A 7,027-nucleotide genomic window follows, 5' to 3' on the forward strand; every position below is an offset into this window, starting at 1 on the left:
GGTTCTTAAAGGTGATCGGGCTTTTAAAGAAGCTCCTTGGCCCTTTCCTTGTCCTCTGAAGCTAAAGACTTTGTTAAGCGGTTATTGATATTGTGGTGACAGATTTTACAACCACACCAAAGGTCTGAACTCTGAAGCCTGGATCCTATTAACAGTGACTCTCTGAGTGTGTAACAGTTATCAAGATATTTTGGTTATTACAAAACTCTTCTATCTTGACTAAGCTCACAAAGTAGATGTCTATCACTCTGTTCGAGCCTCCTCGGTGAAAACAATACAACTAGTGTTCGTAACTTTATCAAGATACTCGATCACAATACTCAGTTAGACATGTTTACACAATCGGAGCATCACCTAACAAGCAAAGGGACCACTTCATCTGTTAAAGAACTAATCACACTTGCATGTTCCCTTGCCAAGGGATCTGAAGTGTTTTCAGCAACAAAAGACTCTTTGTTTTATTGGATTAGGATGCATAAGGCCGTGATATAACATCATCAAAGCACAATAACACTTTCTTTCTTTTATTTATATATATATGATTGAATTGGTTATAATAAAGGAGATGCTGTTCTAGCAGAAAGTTGAGAAACGTTTTGCAACTGAAGGTGAAGATGTGATCTGTTCAAACATAATAATCAGAAGAAATAGACAAACAAGACAGTGAAAGGTGTAATACAAACTCAAACTCTTATCATTAAAGAAAGAATCATATGATTCTGGACTACAAAAAGGACACATATTGAACTAAAGAATAATACAAACTCTTCTACCGAAGCTTGAACCTGTTTGAGTTGCATCAGTTTTCTCTTATCTGAGAGAGAAAAAAAACTGATCCAAGATCAAACAGGAGTCTCCTCAAATTACATACGAACTAAACAATTAGTAACTAGTAATCATTGACTCTTCATAACATGGGAAAAGAAGCTGCAAACTCATCGCCGCTCAAACCTTCAAATATGGTATCAAAATCAAGATCAGCTATATCAAAGCCAAGCACCTCTTCTTGCTCATCATTCAATTCTCCTGCAGCAGCAGCTGGTAATAACAGAGCTTTGTTCTTGCTGCAAGAGTTATCAGAAACCGTCTCAGTCTGATGATCATCTTCTTCTTCTTCAGTTTTCTCAACATCATTGAGGAGGTGCTGAAGATCCATGTCGCTCCACTCTTTCAAATTTTCATAAACCTCCGTAATCTCATGATCTTCTTTTACAGGTTTCTTGTCAAAATCAAAACCACTGAGGAGTTGCTCAAAGTCCATATCGCTCCACTCTTCAGTATTTACCTCAGCATGAGTTGTTGGTAAAGCAGTGTTCTTCTCGTTGTTGAAGAAACTGTCACAACAGAGATGATCTGATCATCCTCTGAAGTGGTTAGGGCTTGAGGAAGTAAATCATCATCATCAACATCGATTAGGGTTTTACCAGTTCCCTGGTGGTGGTGGAGAACAACATCGTTGCTGTCGTCCTTCTTCTTCTTCTCACCTTTTCTCTGATTAAAACCAAAGGCGTCTTCATCAAGCAACCGATCTGCATCCCTAATCAGTATCTCCATGGACTCCATGGCTTGCATGATTTCTTCAAGGCTCTTACTCGTAGCAAGCTCTTCCTTCTCCACCACCAATTACTAAGCCCTAGCTCCTTCCGAGCCATGCATATTCCTATGTCCTCCCTCATCTTTTGCTTTCTTCAGGGACACGAACTGGTCTTTGACCGGAGAGATACGCAGAGACCAACGAATCAACGGAAGAGTGACCGAAGGAGAAGAAAGGGACGTTGGAGTTGGAAGAAGATGGAGTCGCTAAGATCGCGATCTGAGCCTCGCCCATAACACAGAGCTGTGCGGCTTTGCTGTAGAGACCATCTCTGCGTTTACTGAAAGTTACAGCCTTTGAGCTTTTATCCTCAATCTTCTTTAGCACAGCCTTCCTCTTCGTTCCTCCTCTTTTCACCATCGTTGAATAAAAATCGAAACCCTAGTTTTCAATATTACAGAGCGTAGAAACTAGACAGAGTCGAGTGCCAAATCTCTTCTTTTTTTAACGAAGAAAACGAAACCCTAGTTTCAGAAATTACAGAGCGTTAGACGAGTAGAGAAGCTTTAGAGAAAAAAAAAGCAAAGTAAGCACTCTCTCCATCTATTTGGTCTGTATAAATAGGTTACGTTGTTGTCATTAGTTTATCCACTAATCAATCATTAAAATTAATTAACTTTGACTATTTCCTTTTTTCAAACTAATCAGTAATTAAACTTGGATTAACTTAGACCAATATTCCCTTATTTTTTAAAGTAACATCAAAACCAGACCGGTTCGATTAAAATCTAATTTATTTACTCGTACCAAGTTCGGTTCGAGAGATAGAAATAAATTAATTATCGAACCAAACCGGTTCTCTTTTTCTGTTCTTCTCTCTGGAGGTTTCGATTAGGGAATTAGGGTTTTTAATCTCTTGTCTTACATAGCAATATTCCTTCCTCAATTGGCTCTGGAATGTCTGATTTAGCTTGGATTCCTTCTTTTAAAGCAAAATCTGTTTCGTTTTGTTCATGAAATAACTTTGTTCTTCATCTAATCATCTCCCTGACGTAAATCAAAATTGTTTTGCATTTTGCTTGGCTTGTACGTTTTGAGAATATATCAAAACCTTTTGACTGCAAATGTCAGGTCTTTTTGGAAAAACACATGTTCCCCTATCTCTCTGTTTCCTAATTGAAATTGAATTTGTGGGTGTTTGGTACTACTGAGTAAAGCCAGAAGAACAAGTGGTGCTGAGTGAGTTCTGTAAGATTTGGAATTTGTATCAGAAACATGAGTTTGGTAAGCGTCAGAAAGAATGTGTCGAGACAAGAATCTCACTGATATGCTTCAGAAGAGCGCTGTCAAAGACATGAAATAGCTCAAGAAATAGTGGTGAGAGTATTAGACAAAGAACTTGACCTTCTTTTGTTTCTCTATCCTAAGATTGCATGCTCTTGTTTATTGTTCTGTCTCCCATGAGCATGTTTTGTTGTCTGACATATAGCTAACTTCACGGTTCTTGCTTAGCTTTGGATATGTTTGTTATTCAGAGTTAACAACATACTGAGGTCATAGATAAGCTGACATTACCATTTTTTGATCCATGCAATCTGACTAGCTTTTTAACCAATGAACCAGCATCTGTTTCTTCCATTGTCGTATTACACTGTGTGCAAAAAAAAAAACTTTCGACTTCTAAGTTTTATTCACCCAAGCAAATTCCCTATATTGTACAAAAACCAATTAACTTTGTATATATAATAAGCACTGCAAATTTGTAATTGATCCAAACGATTTGGGAAATTACTTGTTGTGGACCAAGCTCTAGACTTTTGAGGAGACAAATCAAACTTAAAGAAACCGAGAATAGAATTCAAGTTTAAGACAGCCCCAAAATGTTAGAGACTGAGACAGCAAGATAAACAAAGTTCAAATCCATAGGATACTAAACCCTCTTTGCACTTAAAGAGGTTTTTTAGTTTTGTTGAAGCGAGCTAATCCCTGAACCAACAACTAATCATCGAATCCCTTTGACATTCCGATGGTTTCTTTTAGAAACCAATGCCCGTAAGTCCAGCAGGACTCACGAGACATAACCAACACTTTCAAGATGTTCCAGGGACAGCAGCCGCTGCAGCAGCATACATGTTTGAGTCTTGATTAGCATATCCGTTGCTGTAACCTTGTCCTCTTGAGTATCCTCCGTTCCATTGTTGGTCACCTCTCCACTGTCATTTTAAAAGATAACGAGTGTTGGACATTCATTGTAGAGATTAAAGCTAACAAAGACAACAGCATTATATAATGACGTGGATAAAGGCTTTCTACTTCATTATTTATCTTGATAGCTTTTAAGTCCTAAGAAACACAGGAGGATAAGAGAGATGACAAGTTGGCCCAAGGAGGCATGCATTTGATTTTCCAATCAAAACAGTCAACAAAGTACGCAGGAATGTGTTAGTGCCACTAGATCTTTATGGCCACTACTATCCATTACCAACCACTGACTTTGGGTTTAAGGGTTTCTATAACTTTATCCATCCAATGGATGACAAGAAAAACAAAGACACCAAAAGAATCTAAACTAAGTTTTGACCTGGACCATACTAATAAACTGCATATTAAGGTTACATTAAGACAAAAAAACACTAATCCAACTTAAGCTTTCTTGTACCTGTCTGTTTGGGCTGCGTCCCCAAGAAAGCCGGACAGTGTTTTTCCCGATGACTGTCCCGTTCAAGTTCCCAATGGCTTCTTCAGCACTCTGCCTGTCAAAAACCAATGGCACGTCACTTTGCAAAGTCCCACGCTATCAGATGAGCAAGCTGACAAGCACAGAACATGTTCGTACCTGTTACCAAATTGGACAAAACCGCATCCTTTTCCTACTGGGATCTTTACCGAAACAACCTCCCCAAACTGGGAGAAAGGTTGTCTGAGGTCTTCTTCAGTAACATCAGCGTCAATGCCCCCAACAAATATCTGCAACGTGATAAAAGACAAATGAACAGTGAGTGTGTATTGTTGATAACAGAGTAATAGTAAGGAGAACTCACTGTTGAGTTATTTGATTCCCCATCAGACACTGACCCATTCCCTCCATGTCCACCAGCTAATGTCAGAGCTAATTAAATAAAAAAACAATTCACATCACTTCAAATGCCAAGTTAAAAGCATTAACACAACTTGCTACTCAAGTAAATGCTTAATACACAAAACAGAGAGAAAACATTTTAGTCATATTGATTAAACCATCACTTACCTTGTGAACCATTTTGTTGGCCATAAGCAGCAGCTCTTTTAGGAGTTGCAATACCAACACGCATTTGCCTGCTTAAGCAGAAAGCACCATTCATCTCAGTCAACGCCCTTGACCGCTCGCTCTCATCACCAAACCTGACAAACCCGTAACCTTTGGAACGCCCAGTGTTGGAATCGATCACAACCTTTGCACCTTTAACAGATTGGTATCCAGCAAAAGTCTCGAGCAGTACAGCATCAGTCACGTCAGGAGCCAAATCTCCCACGAATACCGACAGGTCTGGACCACCGTTCTCTGAAGCTCTCTTTTCACCAGTGCTGAAAGAAGCCCAGTTTAGACGGAAGGGCTGGTCTGCGTTGGGCATGGTTACACCGCTATAGCTCTGAAGGACTTCCTCAGCTGCCGAACGTGAAAGAAACTCGACAAAACCATACCCTTCTGACTGATTGGTTTGCTTGTTTCTTATAACTTTCACTGAAGAAACCTGTAATATAACAAAACAAGAAACCATAAGCTAAAAAAGGAAAGGAATAAAAAAAAACAACTTTATAAGCTAAACAGAACGACCAATTGAGAAACGATCTCGTGACATGTTAAAAGGTGGCAAATGTACTTCTATTGCCGTATGAAAATGAACTTTAAAGTTGTTATTTTAAAGTCAACGTACTTGTCCATTACCATAAATGCCAACCTTTGGCTTCAACACAATCACACAATGGTCCTTATTACATCAAAAACACACAAAATTATTCTAAAATTTTACATTGGATTCACGACAACAGTTTGGGATATAGGCAAGTGAAAAACATTAGCATATAAATCCCATTTTTTCTTATAAAAAATAACTTCATAAATATAGTTTTAAGTTCTCCAAAATTGTTTTAATTTCTTTTTAATCAAAATCATTACTACAAAATTGACTGTAATCTCCAAATCTCAAGATCTGTAAACAGATGTTAAATCTATCACTTTCATGTCGGAAAAAAAAAGAAAAGAAGAAGAATGGTAATAAACCTCGTTGGTGTGAGAGAAACAGGTGTGGAATAAGTCTCATCCATCCAATGAAGAAGATCACCAACCCAGAGAGTCTTCACATCATCTCCACCACCAGATCCACCACGCTGCTGATGATTCTGCTGGTGATAAGGAGGAGCGTAGTGAAACTGAGGAGGATGCTGATAGTGACCTTGGCTGTACGGAGCGTATTGGTGAGGGTACATCATCATCTGTTGCTGCTGCATCATCGCCATGGGTACTGCATCGCCGCCATCCATTGTTGCTGGTTTTGCCAGTGTTGTTGCTGCGGCGGAGGAGGAGTCGGCTGCTGCAACGGTGGCGTTGTTCCGGCTGGTGACGAATCTGGACCGTTGTTTGATGTCTGCATCTTTGAAGAATCCTGATCCGATCTGGAGTACTCACTCAACACCACCTCTGCTGGAACTCAAGACCTCTCTCTCTCTATTTCTGTGTAATAGAGAAAGCTTGTTGTGGAGCTTCTCTGTTGTTAATGGTGGAAGCGAGGAGAGAGAGAGAGGGGATTAGATTTGGTCTTGAGAAGATAACGGAGGCGGAGAGAGAGAGGGAAGAGAGTGTGTTTGTGCGTAGATTCGGAGGGTTTAAGGTCTGAAAGAGAAGTGGTGGGAACGTGGGACCCAGTTACGTCTTCAGAGTTAGATCCAACGGTTCTGATTCGACCGAATTTTTAGGTTGACATCAACTCCTGACAGTTTGATGATGATCCAAGTGCTAAATCGGGCAAATAAAATTTGTTTTGAAAAATCCCTTCAACGTTATTCGGATAAATACATCTATACACTAAAAAAATAGAACAAAAATAGTAAACCATGCTAAACGTTTAATATTAGTAAAATTTTAATTAATATACAAATAATAATAACTAAAACTTTAAGAATTATCTAAAGTTCCAACCTGAGACCACCCCATCTGTTCAGATATCCATCCACCAACCGTTTAACATTACATCCATCCTCCTTGCAAAAGCAATCCTTGACCACTTCCCTTCAATTGGTTCTGTCTTGTTTAAACCGCTGTTTATCTGTCACACAGTTGATTTGCAGCAAAGACAAAACCAAATGGCAAGTATCAAACTACAACTTTATGAATATAAAACAGAATTTCAAGAATCGCACGGTTCCTCTATCAAGTTACACCACCCTACATTATACTGTCAATAAACCATGTTTCGTTCTTTTTTTGTCGCAATCAGAGAAAAATACTAAGATAAA

The 7,027-nt window shown here is 39.0% G+C and overlaps 2 pseudogenes; both read right to left on the reverse strand.

Annotated features, from left to right (window-relative positions):
• Positions 1 to 1,259: 1,259 nt before the first annotated feature.
• Positions 1,260 to 2,130, reverse strand: LOC130507209 (agamous-like MADS-box protein AGL97; annotated as a pseudogene).
• Positions 2,131 to 3,370: 1,240 nt separating this feature from the next.
• Positions 3,371 to 6,371, reverse strand: LOC130507210 (polyadenylate-binding protein RBP47A-like; annotated as a pseudogene).
• Positions 6,372 to 7,027: the final 656 nt, after the last annotated feature.

Source organism: Raphanus sativus, unplaced genomic scaffold, assembly GCF_000801105.2.
Source record: "Raphanus sativus cultivar WK10039 unplaced genomic scaffold, ASM80110v3 Scaffold4171, whole genome shotgun sequence".
Lineage (NCBI taxonomy): Eukaryota > Viridiplantae > Streptophyta > Magnoliopsida > Brassicales > Brassicaceae > Raphanus > Raphanus sativus.